The sequence below is a fragment of the Rhincodon typus genome, chromosome 25 (genome assembly GCF_021869965.1).
Source record: "Rhincodon typus isolate 14 chromosome 25, sRhiTyp1.1, whole genome shotgun sequence".
Taxonomy (NCBI): Eukaryota; Metazoa; Chordata; class Chondrichthyes; order Orectolobiformes; family Rhincodontidae; genus Rhincodon; species Rhincodon typus.
The window spans coordinates 41,766,831-41,791,570 of NC_063356.1; the positions used below are offsets into that span (position 1 = coordinate 41,766,831).

Consider the following 24,740-nt stretch of genomic DNA (forward strand, 5'->3'; position numbering starts at 1 on the left):
AAGGTGGGGGTGGTGTGTGTGGATGTGTGTGTGTTGCTGTTTGGAGGGCTGAAGCAGATTGGATGGGTTGAATGGCCTCTTTCTGCACTGTAATGATTCTATGATTCCTCCGGTTGCCATTGTGGAGATGAGATATTAAACTGAGTACACCCCCCCTCCCCCCACGCCCTGACTGGTGAGTGTAGAAGATCCCATGGCTCTGTGTGTAAAGAGTGGCAGAGTGTGGTTATGTTTCATGCAGGTAATGAAGTAACAGTGGGACATTGCAAACAGGGAGTTAATAGAACTCGCGGTATTGTGTAGACAGGACATGGCCTGTTTGAAGCAGTGCAAACTGGAATCAGCTGGTTTGTTGCAGAGATTTACAGCCAAAGTAGGGAAACAGAAAAGAAGGAACACACAGGCTATTCACTAAATTCTAAATCATACAAATGAAACAAAGAACGAACTGGGTCTTCATACTCCCTCAACAGGAAGTGAAGTACGAGACTATTGTAATCGTGCTGAAAAGGTGTGGATAATAATAATTGGAGCCGGTGCGTGTGACAATGGTTGCCCTGGTAACCAGACTCAAATTATCATCTTAAATACCCATTAGGGAGGGGACCATTTAGTCTGTAACATGAGGTTGTATTAAATTCAGATAAGCTTAAGATAAAGCTTAATTGGTTTATTGTCTTCAAATTCACTGAAATGAACTTGTCAAACCCCTCAGAAATGTTTCACTTTCAATGAGGTAATTTCTCATGTAGAGTAGATTTGTAGCTCGAGCCAACCAACCACAATAATTTCTCATTCTTCTGAACTCTAGCAAGCATGGGTCCAATTTGACCATCTCCCCAGCAGAGTGGGCAGTATCTCTGGAGAGAGAAATGATTACGCTTTAGAGTCTTACAGTCACAGAGATGTATAGCACGGAAACAGACCCTCCGGTCCAACTCGTCCTAAACTGATCTAGTCTCATTTGCCAGCATTTGGCCCTTATCCCTCTAAACCCTTCCTATTCATGTACCCATCCAGATGCCTTTTAAATGTTATAATTGTATCAGCCTCCACCACCTTCTCTGGCAGTTAGTTTGATATGTGTACCATCCTTTACATGAAAAATTTGCCCCTCAGGTTTCTTTTAAATCTTTCTTCTCTCATCTTAAACCCATGGCCTTTAGTTTTGGACTCCCTTACCCTGGGGTAAAGACCTTGCCTTTTCACCCTATCCATGCACTTCACGATTTAAGGTCACTCCTCAGCCTCCGAAACTCCAGGTAAAATAGCCCCAGCCTATTCAGCCTCTTCCTGTAGCTCAAACCCTCCAAACCTGCCAACTTCCTTGTAAATCTTTTCTGAACCCTTTCAAGTTTAACAATGTCCTTCCTGTAGCGAGGAGACCAAAATTGAACGCTATATTCCAAAAGTGGCTTCACCAATGTCCTGTGCAGCTGCAAAAAGACCTCCCAACTCCTACACTGAATGCACTGACCAATAACAGAAAGCATACCAAACACCTTCTTCACTACCCTGTCTACCTGCGATTCCACTTTGGAACTATGAGCCTGCACCCCAACATCTCTTACTTTTGTGTGAGTGCAATAATGGACGAAGATGTCCTTAATGGTGTGATGTGCCAATATGTGCATTCACAAACCTCACACAAGCTGCAAATCTCCAGTTCCATCAGCAACAGGCACAGATTTCAGTGAGGACTTCCTTATTGAAGTGGAGATATCTCACAGATTCAGAGAACGCTGGAGAAACTTGGCAGGTCTGGCAGCATCTGTGGAGAGAGTAATAGAGTTAACGTTTCAAGTCCAGTATACCTCTTCTTCAGAATGGTTCTACTAATATTTCCAAACAGTAATCCTTTGTTAGAGCTGGTAGCAGTGAGACTAATTAGAAATGAGACTAAGTTAGGTTTTAAGTGGGTGAAGGGATGAGGGCGGTAAAAGAGCAATAGGGAAGGTCAATGTTATGGTGGAAGATGGGAGAGATGCCGAACCAGAATGGGACAAGTACAGAAACAAAAGATGTGTCCACAGAAGGCATGAGTCACAGAATGATCAAATTCCATCCAAAGGTAGAAACAGGGGAAAATGACAATAAAACCAAAACCTGTAAAGCAAAAGGAAATGAAATGGCAACGGGCTGTAGAAAGATCACCGGACTCAAAACATTAATTCTGCTTTCTCTCCACAGGTGTTGCTGAATTTCTCCAGCTTTTTCTTTTCTCATTTCAGATTTCCAGCATCCACAGTTGCTTTATTATTGCAGTCTGGTATTGTTATCTCAATCTTGTGTCTCGAAGCTAAATTGAAAACTGAGATCCATCTCCTCAAACCAATATTAAATTTCATTTGAGTAATGCTGAAAGCTAAAGACAGAGGGGCCAATGTGACAGCAATGTGGAGAATTAAAATTCGAAGTAATTGGAAGCTGAGGACTTTGGAAAGAGGTGCTTTGGAAAGTGCACAAAGATTTTGGATATCTCGCAGATTCAGAGAGTACTGGAGAAACTCAACATGTTTGGCAGAATCTGTAGTGGGAGAAACTGAGTTAATGTTTCAAATCCAGTGACCCTCCTTCTGAATGGTTCTGAAGTCCTCAACTGTTTCTATCTCCACAGATGCTGTCAGACCTGCTGGGTTTCTCCAGCATTCTCTCTGTTTCAGATTTCCAGCATTTGCAGTGCTTTGTTTTTATATCCTAGATTGTCTTCTTCTTAGGTTCAGGTCAGAGAATTGCTCCCGCATCACTCTGTATGGATATAGTTACCTGCTAAAAAAATTCTTTACCCTTCTTTCACTTTCCTCTCTCTTCCATCAGCTCCTTCTGCTCTGTGTGATCTCTATTCATTCTCCAAGCCACGTTATATTCTGAATTTTTGAATTATTCGTGAACTTTATGTTAGCAATGGTCATATTTGTGAAAGTTGTGCTGGTTGTCTATTTTTTACAAGTAAATGTTTTCACGAGCATTTAAAAATGAACATTATACAACTGAACGTTTCTGCATGTGCATCTAAATTTTGTAGTAGTGGACATTGTGCTGGAGAAATTTGAACATAGGATTGTGGAGAGAGTGAATGTTGTACTTCTGTTCTGTAGCACTACACTCTCAGCTTTCCCAATTGCTGTCTGTTCAGCTGGGCCTACTGTTCTGTATCCAGTTAAAAAGAAAGAATAGCATTTATATATCACCTTTCATAACTACTGAACATCCCAAAGCACTTGAGAGGTAATTAGGTAGTTTAGAGGTGCAGTCACTGTTGTAATGTAGGAAATGCAATCGCAAGTCTATGCTCCCACAAACAGTGATATCATAACATTTAGACAATCTGTGATGTTGATTGAGAGGTAAATATTTGCCACGAGCCAGGGGATAGGTCCCCTACCCTTATTCAAAATAAAGCTATTGGAATCTTTACATTCACCAGACCAGGCAAAAAGGGCCATATTAAGTTCTGATTCGAAGGATGGTACCTCCAACAGTGTAGCACACCCTCAGTACTGGAGGATGATCTTGATTGCTGTAGTGAAGCTCTAACCCTGACACTTGTGACATGGAGGCAAGTATGCTGCTTATTGAGCCAGAGCTGGTCCTGTAATATATAACAATTAAAAAACTAATTTCATCAATATAATACAATCATGACAATAGATAACTGACTTGATGATGTGAAGAAGTTATCTTGACTCTGTGTAGCAGTTCAGAAGGTGGGCAAGCATTATGGGTGATATCTGCCAGCTCACAAAGAGAAAATTAGAGTTAGGGGAACTCAGAATCAAAAAAAAATCTTTGCTGCAGCAAATTGTTTTGCACAAATATTGAAATGAAGGTAGGTAGAGGATAGGGATCAAGCTAGAAAGATGAATACAGTCTGAGAAGGACCCAGTCTCATTGCAACATCACAAACACTATGAAGTCAATCAAATATAACTCTGCAGACAGGCACTACAAAGCCAACATTGCACATGTATTCAAGCAAACATCTACACTACAACGATAGCAGCAAAACTGAAATCAATGGGTATCAGGGGCAAATTCTCCACTGGTCAGAGTCACACCCGGCACATCGAAAGATGGTTGTGTTTGTTGGAGAGCAGTCATCTCAGGTCCAGGACATCTCTGCAGGAATTCCTCAGGGTAGTGTCCTAGGCCCAACCATCTTCAGCTGCTTCATCAATGACCTTCCCTCCATCATAAGGTCAAAAGTGGGGATGTTCGCCAATGATGGCACAATGTTAGTGCCATTCATGACTCCTCAGATACTAAAGGAGTCCAAATTCAAATGCAACAAGACCTGGACAGTTCCAGGCCCTGGATGCCAAGTGGCAAATAATATTCGTGCTACACAAACACCAGGCAAAGACCATCTCCAATAACATACAATCTAATAACCACCCCTTGAATTTCAACGGTGTTGCCATCACCAAATCCCCCACTATCAACATTTTGGAGGTTGCCATTGACCAGAAACTCAACTGGACTCACCACATAAACACAGTGTCTACAAGAGCAGGCCAAAAGCTGGAAATCCTGCAGTGAGTAACTCACCTCCTGACTCCCCAAAACCTGTCCATCATCTACAAGACACAAGTCAGGAGTGTGATGGAATACTCCCCACTTGCCTGGATGGGTGCAGCTCCAACAACACTCAAGAAGTTTGAAACCATCCAGGACAAAACAGCCCGTGTGATTGGCATCACATCCACAAACATCCACTCCCTCCACCACCGACGCTCAGTAGCAGCAGTGTGTACTATCTACAAGATGCACTGCAGAAATTCACCAAAGATCCTCAGACAGCACCTTCCAAACCCATGACCACTTCCATCTTGAAGGGCAAGGGTAGCAGATACATAGGAACACTACTACATGCAAGTTCCCCTCCAAGACACTCACTGTCCCGATTTGGAAATATATCGTCGTTCCTTCACTGTCACTGGGTCAAATTCCCAGAATTTGCTCTCTAAGGGCTTTGTGGGTTTACCTAAAGCACATGGTCTGCAGCAGTTCAAGAAGGCAGCTCACCACCACCTTCTCAAAGTGTAACAAGGGATGGGCAAGAAAAGCTGGCCCAGACAGCGACGCCCACGCCTCATGAAAGAATTTTTAAAAATGGAAAGGCTATACTGACCAGGAGAGATTCAACACGTTGGGGCTGTACTGCAGAAAAATAAAGACTGAAGGATGACCTGATGGTGATCTTCAAGACTCTGAAAAGATTTGATAATGTAGAGGTGGACAAAATGTCTCCATTTGTGATGGAGTCTAAAACTAGTGTCCATTAATGCATGATTGTCACTCAAATCTAATATGTAATTAAAGAGAAAGCTCGTGACTCAGAGCAGTTAGAATGTAGAACTCTACCACAAGCAATAGTGGAGCTAAGTAGAGGTTCACTTCAGGGGCAGCTAGATAAAAACATGAGGGACAAAAGAATAGAAGGATATATTGATTGGGTGATATGAAGAGGGGTCAGAGGCTTATGTTCATGTGCAGCATACACTAACATGGACCTATTGACTTGCATGGCCTATGGTTATGCTATAAATTTCATTTAATTCCATAGATGTAGCCCTATTGCTCTCCAGTACAGGGAATAAGATACAGAAGATAAGGAATTACTCAAGCCCTCACTTACACAGCTCCCTGTCCTTATTGAATTTCACAGAACTTGGCCACATGTACACAAGTTCAAAGGGAAATGTATTAATTTTCCAGAAAATGTAACACGTTGTGTCTACACAAAGGACAGTCCTCAAAGTGCAAAATTATTTCACTCGGCAGCCCAGGTAACAAGGTTTAAAGTCTGAACACATAGAGTCATAGGGATGTACAGCATGGAAACAGACCCTCCGGTCCAACTCGTCCATGCTGACCAGATATCCTAGATAAATCTAATCCCATTTGCCAGCATTTGGCCTATATTCCTCTAAATTCTTCCTATTCATATACTCATCCAAATGCTTTTAAATGTTGTAATTGTACCAGCCTCCACCATTTCCTCTGGCAGTTCATTCCATACACACACCACCCTCTACGTGAAAAAGTTACCCTTTAGGTCCCTTTTAAATCTTTCCCCTCTCACCTTAAACCCATGCTGTCTAGTTTTGGACTCCCCCTCCCTAGGAAGAAGACCTTGTCTACTTACCCAATCCATGCCCCTCATGATTCTATATACCTTTCCAAAGTCACCCGCAGCCTTCAAAGCTCCAGGGAAAATAGCCCCAGCCTATTCAGGCTCTCCCTGTAGCTCAAACCCTCCAACCCTGACAACATCCTTGTAAATCTTTTCTGAACCCTTTCAAGTTTAACAACATCTTTCCAAAGCAGTATTCCAATAGTGGTCTAACCAATGTCCTATATGGCCGCAACATGACCTTCTAACTCGTATACTCAATGCACTGACCAATAAAGGCAAGCATACTAAATGGCTTCTTCACTGTCCTATCTACCTGTGACTTCACTTTAAAGGAAATATGAGCCTGCACTCCAAGGTCTCTTTGTTCAGCAACACTCCCCAGGATCTTACCATTAAGTGTATAAGTCCAGCTCTGATTTGCCTTTCTAAAATGCAACACCTCACATTTGTCTAAATTAAACTCCATCTGCCACTCCTTGGCCCATTAGCCCATCTGATCAAGATTCCGTTGTACTCTGAGGTAACCTTCTTTGCTGTTCACTACATCTCCAATTTCACTGTCATCTGCAAACTTACTAACCATACCTCCTATATTCACATCCAAATCATTTACATAAATGATGAAAAGCAATGGATCCAGCACCGATCCTTGTGGCACTCGACTGGTCACAGGCCTCCAATCTGAAAAGCAACGCTCCACCACCACCCTCTTCTACCTTCGAGCCAGTTCTGTATCCAAATAGCTAGTTCTCCCTGTATTCCATGTGATCTAAATTTGCTAACCAGTCTACCATGAGAAACCTTGTCAAACACTTTACTGAAGTCCATATACATCACATCCACCAATCTGCCTTCATCAATCCTACTTCAAATAACTCAATCAAGTTAGTGAGGCATGACTTCCCATGCACAAAGCCATGTTCACTATCCCTAATGATGAATGAAACTTCCTGTGTGAACCATATCAGAAGATGGTGGCTAATGCCTGGAGCAGTCAGTATGGGGGTATGGAAGCTGGAGTTGCAAGGAATATTTGTACCTTTATTGGTCAGTGCATCGAGTATACGAGTTAGAAGGTCATGTTGCGGCCGTATAGGACATTTGTTAGACCACCACTGGAATACTGCGTGCAATTGTGGTCTCCCTGCTTTGGAAAGATGTTGTTAAACTTCTGTAATGTGTCATGAACAGTTTTATTCCTGGTTACAGATAGATTACAGGGATAGACCGAGGCAATCAAAATCCTAAGAGTTACCATTGACCAGAAACTGAACTGAACTATGACCAATCATCAAGTTGAGTCACCATAGTCTTACCAGACCATAGGGTTGCTCTCTCATTAGTGAGAGAGGGAGATGACTGGTGGTGATTTAACCTGAGGGCCACTACACCTCAGGTGAGGGAGAGGTTGAGAAGGAGAGTCCTTCAAGGTAACTTCAGCTGGTGAGGGGATTGAGCCCATGCTGGGGCTTTACCCTACTTCACAAACTATCCGACCCCCATGACCAACCAGATAAACAAAGTGGCTATAATAGCAGATCAGAGACTGGAAATTTTGCAGTGGGTAACTGACTTCCTGACTCCCCAGAGTCTGTCCACCATCTAAAAGGCACAGTCAGGAGTGTGAGTCAACACAGTGTGGAGCTGGAGGAGCACAGCAGACCAGGCAGCATCAGAGGAGCAGGAAAGTCGATGTTTGGGCCTGGACCCTTCATCAGGACTCTTCAGGAGCAGCATCTGCGGTTCTTGCTATCTCTGACAGTCAGGAGTGTGATGGAATACTCCCCACTTGCCTGGATGAGTGCAGCGCCATCAGCACGCAAGAAGCTTGACACCATCCAGGACAAAGCAGCCGCTTGATTGGCACCACACCCACAAACTTCCACTCTCTCATCCTCTGACACCCTGTAGCAGCAGTGTATACCATCTACATGATGCACTGCAGAAATTCATCAAAGATTTTAGATAGCACCTTCCAAACCCACGACCACTTCCATGCAGAAGAACAGGCGCAGCAGATACATGGGAACACCACCTTCTGCAATATCCCCTGCAAACCACTCACCATCCCAACTCGAGTTATATATCATTGATTCTTCCATGCTTCTGGGTCAAAATTCTGAAACTCCCTCCTTAACAGCACTGTACCTATACCACACAAAATACAGAGGTTCAGAAAGGCAGCTCGCCACCTCCTTTTCCTGGGCAATTAGGAATTGGACAATAAATGCGAGCCAAGCCAGCGACACCCACATCCTATGAAGGAATAATTTCTTTTAAAAGACAACCTAGAGAAAAATAAATCAGAAATTGACATTGATGGGTAAATTGTTGGAGGGAATCATGTATTTGGAAAGGCAAGGACTGATTAGGGATAGTCAACATGGCTTTGTGCGTGGGAAATTGTGTCTCACTAACTTGATTGGGTTTCTTGAAGAAGTGACAAAGAAGATTGATCAGGGCAGAGTGGTGGACATGATCTAGGTAGGGGATGGTTGTCCAAAACTAGAGGGTGAATGTTTAAGGAGAGAGGGGAAAAATTTGTTTGGGCCCCAAGGGGCAACTTTTTCATGCAGAGTGTGATGTATGTATGGAATGAGCTGCCAAAGGAAGTGGTGGAGGTGAGTGCAATTACATTTAAAAGGCATCTGGATGTGTACATAATTAGGAAAGGATTAGAAGGATATGGGCCAAACGCTGGCAAATGGGACTAGATTAATTTAGGATATTTGGTCAGCATGGATGAGTTGGACTGAAGGGTCTGTTTCTGTTCTGTACATCTCTGACCTGAGTAACATCACTGATAAGTACTGTAAGGCAGTATTTCAATTTTTTATATCCTTCATGTGGACAATATAAAATTAATCCTTAAATCTGTGTTTGAGACATAGTGATTGTGCCCTCTGTTTGATTCCTTGCACACTGGGACACCTATAATAGGACAACTTAGAATATATGTAGGATTAAGAGTTGGTTTAATCTAATAAAATGAGGGTTTTGCTTTCATTTAACTTCTAAATGGCTTGTGGATTTATTCTGCAGTTATAAATAATGAGATAGCTAAAGCTGTTCACTTCCAGAGAACATTTTGGTTTTGTGGGCCAAGATACGAGTTAGCTGTCGTGCTGTTCAGCTTGTGCTGAAGTGCTCAATCTGAGTTGCAGGATGTAGGATGATGACCTGTTTTTGTTACCATTTTGTGAAACATGAAAGCTAACAGAGTCTTAAACGGAAATGGGACGGTGAGCTCAGAATGATGAGTGATGTGATGAACAGATTGCACATTTATTAGTTTTGGGAACTATTTCTGGGAGTCTTTCTCACACTAACACTTGCCTTGCCATAATGAGTCAGCAAGGACAGCGAGAGTGAGTGTGGTTTGTACCTTGAGCTTTCTTCCTAATTTTGGAGAGAGTCAGGATTAGAACATTTGTTGAAGATTTTTTCTCTCTACTCAGAGAGGAAATGGGTTTATATCATCAATGTTGACTGATTAATGACTTTGCATACTTCAAAGACTTGATCAAATGCAATAAAAATTTCAAACAAAAATGTGGTTGCTAGATTTCACTATTTTAGAATAGAACAGAATAGCAATTTATTGTCACGTGCATTTTTACAAAAATAAACAGTGGAAAGTTTTATAAGTCGCCATACCATGACACCTGTATTAATGACATAAGTCAGAGATAAGAAAGAAAAAAAGCATAAATTAAGGGAAAGTTCATCTCAGATCAATTTCAGTTTGGGGAAAGCCAATTAAAACGATGAACGCTCGAATACTGGGAAGTTGCTACTAAAAAGGACCTCCATACCAGCACAAGACCGCCAAAGTGAGACTGCCCATCTGGGACAAGGTGGCCACCATGCCAGGCTGAAGCCACCATGTCAGGACGAGACCGTCTGCCAGGCTGTTGGAATACCCAGAATGAGACCTCCATGCCAGAATGAAACTGCCAAATGTGGATACTGCCACGGCATGCTGAGACCACCCCTCCACAACAAGACTGCCACACTGGGCTGAAAGTCTCCTTGTCGCTGGGCCCAGGCTGGGAAAAGGCAAGATGAGAAACGGAAACATTAACAAATCACAACTGTGTCTAGACCCTCTACCTATTTCCTTGCATCTTGAAGCTCCGGGGGTGGGACATTATGCCAAGGCCTTCTCCCTGTTGCCCTTTACCAAGTGGTTGTCTCACATTTCCAGAGCCCTTTCACCAAATGTCCTTGTCGTGTCTTTCATTATTCCTGGCATCTGCTCTGATTTGCTAATTCAGAAGGATATGAATGTCAGTAATGTTAATCTTCGGTGGTTGTAAAATTTCTGTATTTGTGAACCCAACAACGCTTGATATCTTTTTGTTTAAATTAGATCTGTAATATTGGCTTTTCTGGCCTATCTCCTCAATCTTTCCTCTTGGTTCTTTGAATGTTAATTTTGACACACTGGTCTCTCATCTTGTATAATTTCAATGTATGTCATTGAACAGTAATATCTAAATGGGGCTCCGTTGCCTGTCTGCAAGATATTTATCTCAGGCCCAACTTAGTTCTGCCTCTTTAACTCAGTGTATATCTTTTTAGAGTGTTTTGTGTTTAACCTGGGGCCACAGTTGATTGCTTACTATCCTGTATCCTCAGCAGCAGTGAATATTGCAGATACCTTTGTGTTCTCAATGAACAGTGTGATGAAATCTCTTTATGCCCATTCTCCTTGACTGTGACCCAGAGAACAGGCAGTTCCAATTGTTGTTAGGTATGATACAGTGGAACCAATTGCAGTTTATTTATTGATAGATCACTCATGACAAGTCAGGGTCATAGCAACAGAACTACACTGAGTCTGTGTATTTGGGAACCCAATGAGGAGTCAGTAGCAGTTGAATTGTGTAGTTGAGAGAAATCCTAGGCCAAAGAGAAGCAATCTTCATGCAGAAATAAGCAGTTGAGCTGCATTTCTGAAGAGCTGAAGTTGTACCCGTGAATAAGTCCAAGACTGTAGTTTTCAAAGTGGAGAGCATGAACCCCGTATAGGATGGTGATTAATTAGGTAACGGGCAGGTGCTGAAACAGTCCATAATGGAGAAGTTCATGAGGGGGAGTTTCATGGTTGCTTTGTCAGAAATGAAGAATTGTGTCCTTTTGTGAAATTTAGTGAGTTTTGATGACCCAATCAATAATATCTAGGGGGAGTAACTGAGAAATCATGTGATCCATCATCATCAAATTTGCTTTTGATGTGTGTGCAAAAGCGTTTGATCACAGTCTATTACCCACATGAACCACATATGAATTCTGAGTGATAGAAAGAAGTTTCACATATATTGTAGATTATATTACTGTTTTAACTTGCAAAGTCTTGTTGTTTATTGAAAACCATGAAATCTTAACTAATCAGAGATAGTAGGAACTGCAGATGCTGGAGAATCTGAGACAACAAGGCGTAGAGCTGGATGAACACAGCAGGCCAAGCAGCACCACAGGAGCAGGAAGGCTGACGCTCCGGGCCTAGACCTTTCCCCAGAAATTTGTTGTCTCAAATTATAACTAATCCCTGGATTTATGTCTAGTTTAAAAACTAAATGGGTGTTCCTCCTAAACCAGATTTTAAAATAATCTAGTGATCTGGTCTAGGATCATACCAATGGAGTTTTCTTCAGTTTGCTTTATCAGTAGGCTGAAAGAAAGCAGGTGGAAAGACAGCGAGAGAGCACGCCATGTGTTCCATTTAAGTCAGTTCTTTCCCTTGTTAAAACCATTTTAGATCACAAAGGCTTTGAAATCAGTTGGTGGAGGTCAAAAATTGATAGTCCATACTTTACTACTGTAAATTATCTTTCTGATTTTCTGCAGTTTTGATTGTGGACTAAATGAGAAAGGGACTTGTTTAAAACCAAAAGATTGTGGAAAGGATTGGTGCACTTTTTAACAGCAAGTTACCCAGCTGCTTGTTCAAGCAGTAGTGGAAACCTGGTTATAGATGAGCTGGAGCTAGGATGCTGTGTACTAGTGGTGATTTGGCCAGAAACAAGTAGCTGATTGATCTGTAAACTAGTGACCATTTATTGTTGACAATGACTTCCTGTCTGCCAACAATCATGCGATTGGCTCCTAGATGGTAAAACAGCTTGGAGGTTTGAATGTTTTGGAGGTGTTCATCTGATGAAGGAGCAGCGCTCCCAAAGCTTGTAATTTCAAAAAAACTGTTGGACTATAACCTGGTGTCGTGTGACTTCTGACGTTGGTCTGGAGAACTCATCAGATCTCCATGAGGGCAGGAGCTGTCCCTTTTCTTTGCCATAAAAACACCTTAAGCCTGAAGAAAGCAAGTTTATTTTCCCTGCATCAATTGCTGGAAGCTATAGCTCTTGACCAGTAAGCCAAAGACTTTACAAGTGTAAACTAGCTATCCTGTGCATCCTGCAAACAGGTGAAAGTACCTGGAGAAGGAAGATTGAGAGGCAGAGTTCAGACCAGCAAAAGAACCATCTCAGCGAACAGTGTGGACAGAGACCACTAAACTGCCTTTCCAGTCTTTCCTACAGCCCATTGGGGAATTCTGGAACTTTTAAAAACAAAACTAACTTTTGTGATGTCTCCAGAAACAGTGGGGCTTGATTTCCAAATTGCTACTCCAGTGAGGCATAACAAAGCTTGGGGGCTTGTCAAGGATAGATTTGAAACACAGTTAGTGAGAATTTGTGTGTGAGATTGGTAAGTAATGCAGGGGAAGGAACACCCCAGGTTCTGTACTACATTCAAGACATGACACTGGAAACAGGAAAGGATTTCCCGCAGGTCGCAGAGCAGACCCTGGCAGTTTTAGGAAATTGCAAAACCTAGGTTGGTTGTATTGATGGGTAAACTGGAGGTAGCATTATCTGGCAGAGTTTGGACAAAGATAAATGAAATATTAGCATAGGTTTAGAGGAAATACAAGAGATGCCAGGCACTCTGGCTAGTGAAACATCAAAATCAGGTGATATTCAGTTACAGTTAAAGAGCTTGGACATAAGGAGAGAATGAAGAAACTAGAGATGGCAGAAAAAGAAAAAGGAAATGAAATTAGAAAGACATGAAGTGGAATTGAAAGGACAGAAGTGGGAATGTTAAGATTAGAACTGTGTGAGAGAGAGAGACAGAAAATGAGAGAATATGAGTACCAGCTTAAAATGACACAGTAGAAACAAAATGTTTTTGCAGGCTCTGCTGTGGAGACTCTGAATCCTAATTGACGTCCAGTAAGCAAGTGTTTAAGTTTGCACAAGCTCTACCAAACATTGAGAAAAAAGAACATGTCATGGAAAATGAATTGGGCAAAAGAGAACTAGACATTGGTCCTTCAGAGCACGGTTGATCCCACCTGATCCCAGCAATTTTGTGGAGTTGTTCAGGAGTTTCACACTGGGTCATTTTCCATGCTTTCTGGGGATGATGAGGGAAGTGAACATTCAGGGAACTGTGACAATGTGTCTGACAGCTCCCTGGATAATGGGCAGATACCTGCGAGAATTGTTGATTGTTGTCACGATCGAGCTGGACATCGGGGGTGTGAATTGCCTTCCTGTTCAGGAATCTGGCTGAACGATGCCAGGGAGATCTGAGCACCAGGTGTGCAGTTGGTGGTCCCTCATACCCGAGGGAACTCAGCGATGGTTTGGGCACCTTGGCTATCTGGGTCCATGATGATCCGGGCAAACGATTGTTTTTCTGTAAAGATCCTCTGAATTTGTGGCCTGCTGATTGGGAGACGTGTGTACTTCACAGTGTTGTCCTTCAGAAAAAGGAAGCAAAAGGGGGGGGGGGGGGGGGGGTGGTGCAGGAGATGATGGTGGCAGTCAGCACCTTTACAACACAAGGAGTTCAACAAGTAAAAGTTATTTTCCAAAGCAGATTGGCAGGGATTTTGTTGCTAATATTGAATAAACTTAATTGAATTGAAGACATTGGTGAGGCCACATATGGAGTACTGCGTGCAGTTCTGGTCACCCTATTATATAAAAAGGATATTATTAAACTAGAAAGAGTGCAGAAAAGATTTACTGGGATTCCAACAAGACTGTGAGGTTTGAGTTATATGGCAAGGTTGGATAGGCTGGGACTTCTTCCCTGGAGTGTAGGAAACTGAGGAGTGACCTTATAAAGGTCTATAAAATCATAAGCAGCATAGATAAGGTAAAGAGCCAACAGCTTTTCCCCATGGTAGAGGAGTCTAAAATTAGAGGGCAGAAGTTTAAGATGAGAGGAGAGAGATACAAAAGGGTCCAGAGGGGCAGGTTTTTTCAAACAGAGGGTGGGTGTCTGCAATGGGCTGCCAGAGGTAATGGTGGAGGCGAGTACAATTTTGTCATTTAAGAAACATTTAAATAGGTACATGGATGGGATAGATATGGAGGGATATGGACCAAACACAGGCAGATGGGTCTTGTTTAACTGTGAAAACTGAGTGGCATGGGCAAGTTGAGCTGAAGAGTCTGTTTCCATGCTGTAAACCTCTATGACTCTAAATGGTTAAGTGGATTTGGGGAAAATAATACTAGAGTAAAAGCAACATTTACTGTCACACTGCATTGACCTGAGGGAGCCTGCTGTAGATTGGCAGTGATCAGGTCTGTACCTGCATTTCTTGAGGGGGTCTTTCCAACCCAGTCCATTATTAGCATGTAGAAGCTGATGTGTCAGCACAACAGCAGACAGAGAGCCTATTCATTCTCACACACAACTTAATTATGTACGGAGTCAAATGACTTTGAGCTTTTAGCACAGTGCTCTATTCCAATTGTCTCCCTGATCCAATAAGTACTTAATCACACAGAGTAAGAAGGTTCAGTTTCACCAGATGTGTAATGAGGTCAATATTTTTAACTGCCTGCACTTTCTGTAATTTTCAATTTGAAATGATTTACCCTAAGGCCTGGCATGGAAATAAATACTCCAGAGTTTTACAATTGAATTGTAGTTTAATACAGCGTGGTATAGATGTACACCTAAGTGTGAAACATGTTGTACGGAGACTGTTTATTCGAATTTGTCTGTAGTTTCTGTAATTTTCATTTATAAAACGTTTGTAATATTATTTTACAAATGTTATGAATAAAGTATGTTTTTGGGAAAAAAAAATTAATGAGTGCAATAGTAAGCACCTAATCCTGATCACAACCAATGATCTCTGTTGCACACTGTACATACTGAGTGCAGACGTGGTGAGGCATTGCCTACCTGTAACCCCACCATATTCACAATTTTACATATGAGCTGATATTCACTGTCTGCACTCAGACATGAGTGCTACTCACATGGTTGACATTTAGTCGCTATCCCGAGTTACTTTCTGAACCACCTGTGGCAACTTTAATTCAACCGAGTGGCGCAGTAGGTCGAATGCAAATTACTGCAGGTCCTGGAAAGCTGAAATAAAAACAGAAATTGCTGCATATTCTCATAAGGCCAGGCTGCATCTGGGCAGAGAAATGGAGTTAAATGGGCAAAGTCCACCAGGGGCTTTCAGAAGCGAGAGGCAAAAGCTCTCTTTCCTGACAGCCGGTTAAAGTTTGGGATTAAGTTTTCAGAACTTTCATGTGAGTTGCCAATGGTTGGGAACTTCCTTTACATTTATTAGCATGTCATAGATACTCATTAAGGCTCTAGCTCCATTGAAATTACGTTCACGGTCTGTCAAGCATGGCAACCACACCAGCAATTGTGACTGCAACAAGGAAGTGTGGCTTAACTCAAATGAGGGCTTAACTCCAAATATCCAGATGAAAATGGGCAGGGGGAGAGAAAGGAGCAGTAAGGAGTGGAACTGAAACAGGATGGAAAGATTTTGGGGAAGGGAGGGAGGAAACTGGGATGCAGAGGGGAGAATCGCAGGAACAGGGGACAGCAAAAGGTTGGCAGGTAAATTGAATAAGGGGCAGAGTTAGGCTAAAGCTGGGCATGGGGATATGGATGGGAGTGGGATCAGGGAGAAGAACACGAATATCAAAGGAGATGGTGAAAGAACAGATACTCACACAGGAAGATTGAAGAAGGACGGAGGGGAGACCAGAGAAAAAGGGAAAGTCTTATACAGTGATGGGCCAGGGAAGGTGGAAGGTGAAAGAATCAAATGAATAATAACATTCTCTTAAATCATCTTGCTAAAGGTGGCCTCACAGAGAGTGCACAATACAAATGGGAGGAGGCTATTAATCCATTAATGCATTAATCCAGAGAACCACTCACTGTTCTGGGGTGCCGGGTTCGATTCCCACCACGGCAGTTGGTGGAATTTGAATTCAATAAAAATATTAATAAATATCTGGAATTGAGAGTTATGATGACCATGAAACCATTGTCGATGGTCAGGAAAAATCCATCATGTTCACTAATGTCCATTAGGGAAGGAAACTGTTCTCCTTACCCGGTCTGGCCCACATGTGACTCCAGACCCACGGCAATGTCGTTGACTCTTAGCTGCCCTCTCGGTAATTAGGAATGGGCAATAAATGCAAGCCTAGCCAGCAATGCCCTCATCCCATGAATGAATAAAAAAAAGCTGAGATGTGTCTGTACATATTCCAGCACAGCACAAACACCTCCAGCTGGGGGAATCGAAACAGGGAAACTGGAAAATACTACTGTGAGAGCACTCAGTTAAGGGCTTGGTACTGAAGGGAAGCACTTGCTGCAGAATTGGGGTGAATAAGCTCGGACAACATCGAACATCAACAGACGACCGTGTCCTATAGGTCGCCTGAGATCCACCAAAATTGGTGATCGTGGTGGGGGTTATTCCATATGCAACTGTTCACGAACATTCACAGGCTGTGTATCAGAAAGTTCAGCAAATTGCTGAGGTGAAGGAAGAGGAGGAGAGGAGCAATACCCAGTGACAACAGAACAAGAGGGGAACCAGGGTCTTCAGTGCCATCGAGTGCCATCAGAGGATGAACTGACAGCCCCCGACTCCCCGCAGGTGAGTGAAAGGCAGTGCTGGAAGCCTCCCCAGGTACACTGTCACCTAAATCTGCAACCTCCTGCAGACAGATCTGTAACCACGTGGTGTAGGAGGTGGCACTGTGTCTGCAGTGAAAACCAGAGCAACAATAAACCTCCTCACCATCAGCTCATTTTAAACCCCAACCAGGACTGGCATCTCCCAACCTGCAGCACACAAGTGCATTGGAGAGTTCTCTATTCCATGTTTGAGGAAAGACGGATGATTTGTCCAGTCTATCACAGAGAGCCAAGGCGTTAGATTTTCAGCCATTGCTGGGTTCTCTGAGTTACAAGAGGCCATCAACTGCTCACATGGTGCTCGGATCTCCTTGGCATCATCCAGCCAAGTTATTAAAGCTGGTTCAGTGTCAACCATTCAGCACAAAGCAACCCATTTGTTTGGCATCAAACCTTCACAAACCTCCACTCCCTCCACCACCGACACTCAGTGGCAGCAGAATGTACCAGCTACAAGATGCACTGCAGAAATTCACCAAAAACCTTCAGGTGGCACCTACCAAATCGACAACCACTTCCATCTAGAAGGACAAGGGCAGCAGATACATGGGAACACCACCCCCTGCAAGCTCCCCTCAAAGCCACTCACCATCCTGACTTGTAAATATAGCACCTTTCCTTCACCATTGCTGGGTCAAAATCTCGGAATTCCCTCCCTAAGGGCATTGTGGGTCAACCTACAGCAGGTGGACTGCAGCAGTTTAAGAAGGCAGCTCACCACCACCTTCTCAAGGGGCAACTAGGGACGGGCAAGAAATGCTGGATAGCCAGTGATGCCCACAACTCATAACTAATTTTTTTGAAAAGCAGAAAGTTAGCGATGAAGAAAACCAATAAAGCAGAATTTAAATGTGTGTATCTTAGATACCTGTGAGGTGCTCATCCTGAAGGTATCTTTTGTGGCTATAGCCTTGTCCTGTGCATGCCTTTGGTAAACCGCTGTCAAGATGTGCACGTTCTCCTAGTTGTGTTCTCCTAGATGAAAAGGAGGTGTGAGAGCTGTTGAATGTTGTAATTCCTCTTAAGTTTTAATGGTAAACCCTGGCAGATGTGAGAGGCTGTGCCACTGCAGCATGTTAGTAGCTGCTATGCAGTAACTGGCACTGATTTCACATGAGGCTCTGGTGGAGATTTCTGCTCCCAACCTCCTGTGTGACAGACAGAGTCACACAGCTCGGAAAAATACCCTTCAGTGCAACTTGTCCATGCCAACTAGATATCTGAAATTAATCAAGTCCCATTTGCCAGCATTTGGCCCATAATCTCTCTAAACCTTTCCTATCCATGTACCCATCCAAATGCCTTTTAAATGTTGTAATTGTACCAGCCTCCACCACTTACTCTGGCAGCTCAATCCACACACACACCACCCTCTGTGTCAAAAAGTGCCCCTTAAGTCCTATTTAAATCTTTCCCCTGTCATCTTAAACCTATGCCCTCTAGTTTTGGACTCCCCCACCCTAGGAAATAGACCTGGGCTATTCACCCTATCCTTGCCCCTCATGATTTTATAAATTTCAATCCTCTGCATCGTCCCAACCTTCCAATGCTAACTCACACTCACAGCAGCATGAAGCATTGAGGGGACAGTGGTACATACCCTGGCAGAGCACAGCAGATCATTCGTTCTCAGGGGGCACTGAAACTGAGCCACCCACAGGCTGTGACCTCTGCAGCCACCTCTGCCTGGGCTGCCTTCCTCAGTCAGGATGGCCACTTGTGGCTATCCGCAGGGAAAAGAGTTTCTCTTCCCTCGTGGTCAGTCTTCAGGAAAACCTTGAGGGAAGTGTCACTATAGAGCGGTGCTGCTATTTACCCGGGGTGGGGGCCTGTGTCAGCTGCAGGGGTGTCTGGCCTGGGGGTGATGTGCAGAGGGTGAGTGATACTCCCGGGTTACAAACAGTGAGTGCTGTCTGGGAGCCTTTTCAACATGGTGCCTCAAAGTTGGAGCTCAGAAGGTCCCAATAGGGAACAAACAAAGTTGTGTGAGAACATTATTCAAACGGGCAACAACACACGGCAACAGCATAGAAGAAGAGTACCTCTTCCAAGTATTCAAAGACAATGGGTACCCGAAAAACTTGGTCAGAAGATGCCTATTACACGAACGACACCAGGAAGATACTACACACCCGGACACATTCATCATGCTACCTTACATCAGGAACACATCTGAACTGACCACAAGACTCCTACGACCACTGGGCATCACAGGAGCACACAAACCCATATCAAGCCGACGCCAACTGCTCACCTGAACCTAAGACCCACTACCCACTATGGACAGGACCAATGTCATATACAAGATTCCCTGCAAAGACTGAGACAAACATAACATTGGGCAAACAGGAAGGAAATTAGACACAAGAGTACACGAACATCAACTGGCAACAAAAGACACGACCAATACTCGCTCATCTCCATCCACATGGATATGGAAAACCACCAATTCAATTGGAACAACACCAGGATCCTGGGACAGGTGAAGCAGAGACAAGCACGGGAATTCCTAGAGGCCTGGTTCTCCCCTAAGAAAGCCATCAATAAACACATAGAGCTATACACTCCATTACAAAGGAAAATGGGAAGTGAGGTAATCCAGCTCAATGGACACCAGATTTTAAATGACAGGCACGAAAACACAACAGTGCTTCATCGGAGTCTGCACTGATGATGTTACCCAGCAGGGTAATGAAACGTCTGCAGAACAATGAACCAGCTTGGCAAGCCCCCAGCCAGCCATAACATCCATAACCCGAGCTACAAATCTACTCTAAAACCTTCTTTCACCAGTGCTGGAGCAGAGGTATCTGGGGATGGCTAGGACATCTGAGTCAGACAGCTGCTGTTTGAAGGTTAGGACATCGGAATGGAGAAGCTTGCACAGGCAGAGTTATACATACATGGAAGGTACGTAATGAGATATAGTACACCCCAAGTTATTTTTTCTGCTTTTCCAGGTAACCAGGCCAAGCAGACAGCTTGTCCACATAATCAGCTTAAAATCTGATTTTTACAATGAAATGGAGACCAACATTTGGAAGAGGTGGGTGACAGCAAGGATTTAGACTCATTTAATAAAAAGTGAAATTTAATGATGGGAAGCCATTAGAATTCCTACTCTGGAAGATCAAGTAGACAAACCATTGGGGTTCTCCTTCCTAAAGTATTTAGAGGAATGGATTACATAGTGTACTGTGCATGCAAAGACCTTCACTCAGCATAACTGTAACTGATAAGACAGTATGAGTGACATTTTGAATATATTCTGTCTGTAGAATTGACTAACAGTCTGCTCATATATCCCTGTAAATATTCAGCTGGCAAGCACTGAAGTTAACAGCAGGGTTTCACTCCAGCCACACAGCCTGTGGAGCAAACTAGAACAAGGAACTGATCGAACAACACTGGGGCTACTCTGTTTCAAAGCTGGTCTGGGCCCTGCGGAGAGATGAGGAGAACAGTCTGGTGCTATACAGCTTTGCTGTTAATCTATAAGATACCTTTTATTGTCACATGTACTTAAGTACAAGTGTACAGTAAAATGTTTTACAATGTTGCCTCTTATGTGCCATCTTGGGTACAAGTACCTAGGTACAAATCTTACATACAAAAAGAGAAATAAAAAGACAAGTAGTTGCATTTTGTTACAGTGTTTAAAGGATAAGTTAGAAATACGACATAGCAAAAGGATTGACTTTAGAGTCAGATACTGTCAGTACAGTCAGATAAAAAAAATTTCAAATAAACATTACACTGCAGCAGCTCAGCGCGTGGCCTTCCACACATGGTCTGACCACCGGTGCTAGACCTCACTGCAACAAAGTCCCTAATCCGCTCGGTACTCACTGTCAGCTGCTCCAAGATAACTTCCACACTCCTTCCCCCGGGACTGCTCCCCACCCGGGACTGCTCCCCGCTGTGCCGACCCCCACCCGGGACTGCTCCCCACCCGGGACTGCTCCCCCCCGGTGCCTGCTCCCCCCGTGCCGGCCTCCACCCGTGCCGGCCTCCCCCTGTGCCGCCCCCCCCCCGGGACTGCTCCCCACCCGGGACTGCTCCCCCCGTGCCGGCCCCCACCCGGGACTGCTTCCCCTGTGCCAACCCCCACCCGGGACTGCTTCCCCCATGCCGATCCCTGCTATTGACCTTAACTATGCCCCTCATGCTTTTATAAACCTTTATAAAGGTCACCTCTCAGCCTCCTCTGCTCCATGGAAAGAGGTACCAGCTTATCCGGTCTCTCCTTATAACTGAAACATTTACATCCTTATTAACCCTTTTTGCACCCTTTCCAGTTTATTAACATCCTTCCTACAGCAGGACAACCAGAATTGTACACAGTACTCCAAATGTGGCCTCACCAATGTCTTGTACAGCCAAAATATTGTGTCCCAGCTCCTGTACTCAATGCTGTTACCAATGAAGGCAAGTGTGCCAAATGCCTTTTTCACCACCTTGTCTACCTGTGATGCAACTTTCAAGGAACTATGAACCTGCACCCAAGATCTCTCTGTTTGACCACACTCCCCAGGGCCCTACCATTAATTGTGTAAGTCCTGTGCTGGTTTGTCTGACCAAAATGCAACACCTAGCATTTATGTGCATTAATCCCCATCTACCATTCCTCAGCCCACTGGCCCAGTTGTACTCCTAGATAACCTTTTTCACTGTCCACTATACCAGCAACTTTGGTGTCAACCGCAAACTTACTAACTATGCCTCCTATATTCTCATCCAAATCATTGATATAAATGATGAACAACAGTGGATCCAGCAATGATCCTTGTAGTACACCACTGGTCACAGGCCTCCAGCCTGAACAACCACCGTCTGCTACTACCCTCTGTCTCCTACTGACAGGCCAATTTTGTATCCAATTGGCTAGCTCTCCCTGGATCCCATGTGATCTAACCTTACTGATCAGTCTATCATGTGGAACATTGTCGAAATCCTTGTTAAAGTCCATGTAGACAACATTTATCGCTCTGCCTCCGTCTATCTTCTTGGTCACCTCTTCAAAACATTCCAACAAGTTTGTGAAACACAACTTCCCATGCACAAAGCCACACTGACTATCCTTAATCATTCCTTGTCTTTCCAAACACATGTAGATCCTTTCTCTCAGAATCCCCTCCAACAACGTACCCACCACTGATGCCAGGCTCACCAGTTTGTATTTCCCTGGCTTTTCCTTTCTAAATAATGACACAACATTAGCCACTTTCCAGTCTTCTGGCACCTCACCTGCAGCTGTCAATGGTACAAATATCTCTGCTAGGAGCTCCACAATTTCTTCCCTAGCTTCCCACAATGTCTTGGGGTATGCTTGATCAGGTCCTAGGGATTTATCTACCTTTACGCATTTAAGACCTCCAGCACCAACTCTTCTGTAATGTGGACTCTTTTCAACACATCCCTGGCTTCCATATCTTTCTCCACAGTAAATACTGACACAAAATATTCGTTTAGGATCTCACCCATCTTCTGTGGTTCCACAGATAGATGGCCTTGTTAACCTTTAAGGTGCCCTAATCTTTTCCTAGTTACTCTCCCTAATATACTTGTAGAATCTCTTTGGATTCTCCTTAATCTTATCTGCCAAAAATTCAAAGATACCTTTTTAAATTTATTACAGATTTGTCTTAGATTATTGGAGCCACGTTATTAATGAAGGAGAAATCAGATAATCTAGAATTGAGAGAACTGGTTGTATTGTTTCTCCATTTTGAGGTATACAAGACACATCAGACCAGTACGCTCCATTCGCAAGTTTTATTGTTCTTAGTTCTGTTGAACCATTTTGTTTTAAAGCACTCTATCAAGTCATCTCTCAGCTCTCAGTTTTCTGAAGAATAATATTCACCTGTGAGGAGATAACTAAAGTGATACAAGCCCTTAAATAATAGTGGATGATATTCCCTACATACAGCATTTACCTGAAAAGGTAAAAGGGAGTGGAATGATGTACAATGGAGTGTGAAGGTGAATCTAAGTTCTGGGCTGAATAATAGGATGTTATTGCGCAGTCTAGATTCCAGCACTGTGCAATGGTGTGTGGGAGAAGGCCTGGTGGTTAACAAATTGGCACGAGTAATCCAGTTAACACTCTGGGTCACAGGTTCAAAACCAATGTGGCAACTGGAAATTACATCCAAGAAATCTGGAAATAAATGCTATAAAACAATTGATTGTCATAAGAAACCCATCTGATTCACAAGAAGATCAATATCCTTATCTGGTCTGGCCTACATATGACTCCAGATCCACAGTAAAATGGTTAACTGCCCATTGAAATGGTCGAGCAAGTTATTTAGGTCCATCAAACTGCTATAGGAAAGTTCAAAAGGACTGAAACTAGTCAGGCCACCCAGCATCACCTACGCTCCAGAAAAGCAATGGTCCTGTTGACCCTGCAAAGTCCTGGTCTGAAGGTTCATGGTAATGTTGGGAGAGTTACATCACAGATTAATCAAGCAATAATTTGATATAGTCACATTCATGGAAACACGCCATGTCGCAGTTACCAGCATTACCATCCCAAAATATGGCAATGGCCTAGTGGTATTATCGCTGGACTGTTAATCCAGAGATCCAGATAATATTCTGGGACCCGGGTTCGAATCCCGCCACAGCAGATGGTGGAATTTGAATTCAATAAATATCTGGAATTAAGAATCTAATGATGACCATGAATCCATTGTCAATTGTCAGAAAAACCCATCTGGTTCACTAATGTCCTTTAGGGAAGGAAACTGCCATGCTTACTTGGTCTGGCCTACATGTGGCCCACAGTAATGTGGTTGACTCTTAGCTGCCCTCTGGGCATTTAGGGATTGGCAATAAATGCTGCCCAGCAAGTGACACCCTCATCCCGTGAATGAATAAATAAATATGACAGTCGCACCAGAGGTGGTGGCACATTGGTGGTCCAATGAAGAATGCAGGCGGACATACCATGACCAGTCCCAGGAACCTAAAACTGGGGCATCAACTGGTGAAGCTACAAAACAGGACTACTTGTCCAACAGCATCGGCAGCAAATGATAGACAGAGCTGACTGACCCTACAACTAACAGATCAGATCTAAGTTCTGCCACATCTTGGTGGACGGCAGTCAACTGAGGAAGCTCCACAAATATCCTCAACCTCACCGGGTCAGAATCCTGGAACTTTCTCTCTAATAGTACTGTGGGTGAATTTCCCACAGATACCATCCACTACAGTGGTTCAAGATGGCATGTACGGTTAGGAATGGGCAATAAATGCTGGTCCTTCCAGCGAAGTCCACATCCAATGAGAAAAAAAATTGTGATCTGGGGAATCTACTGGGGACTAGGTGTGTAATGTCTGGTCAATATAATAATGTTGGACACTCCAATGTACCATGGCAACTGGGGTCTATGATGGCATCAGCAGGTATCTGATGGGCTGTGATTCTGTATCACGGGATCTGGGCATGTATAATGCAGGGAGAAGCTCTCTCATCTTTTCCACAATAGTGCCACATGATCTGCCATAAGCACCTGAGAAAGCAGTCAGGTCCCCAGTTTAGGATGTGTGGGATAGGAAGCAATGAACCAACCCAGCTTCATTCGGC

The 24,740-nt window shown here is 43.5% G+C and overlaps 1 long non-coding RNA gene across 1 annotated transcript; it reads right to left on the minus strand.

The window, feature by feature from the left end:
* Window positions 1-753: 753 nt before the first annotated feature.
* LOC125486095 lies at window positions 754-13,712 on the minus strand. The gene is made up of 3 exons (XR_007264781.1): window positions 13,643-13,712; window positions 1,643-1,771; window positions 754-860 (listed from the first exon to the last, which is right to left on the minus strand). It is a non-coding gene; the product is annotated as an uncharacterized LOC125486095 (long non-coding RNA).
* Window positions 13,713-24,740: the final 11,028 nt, after the last annotated feature.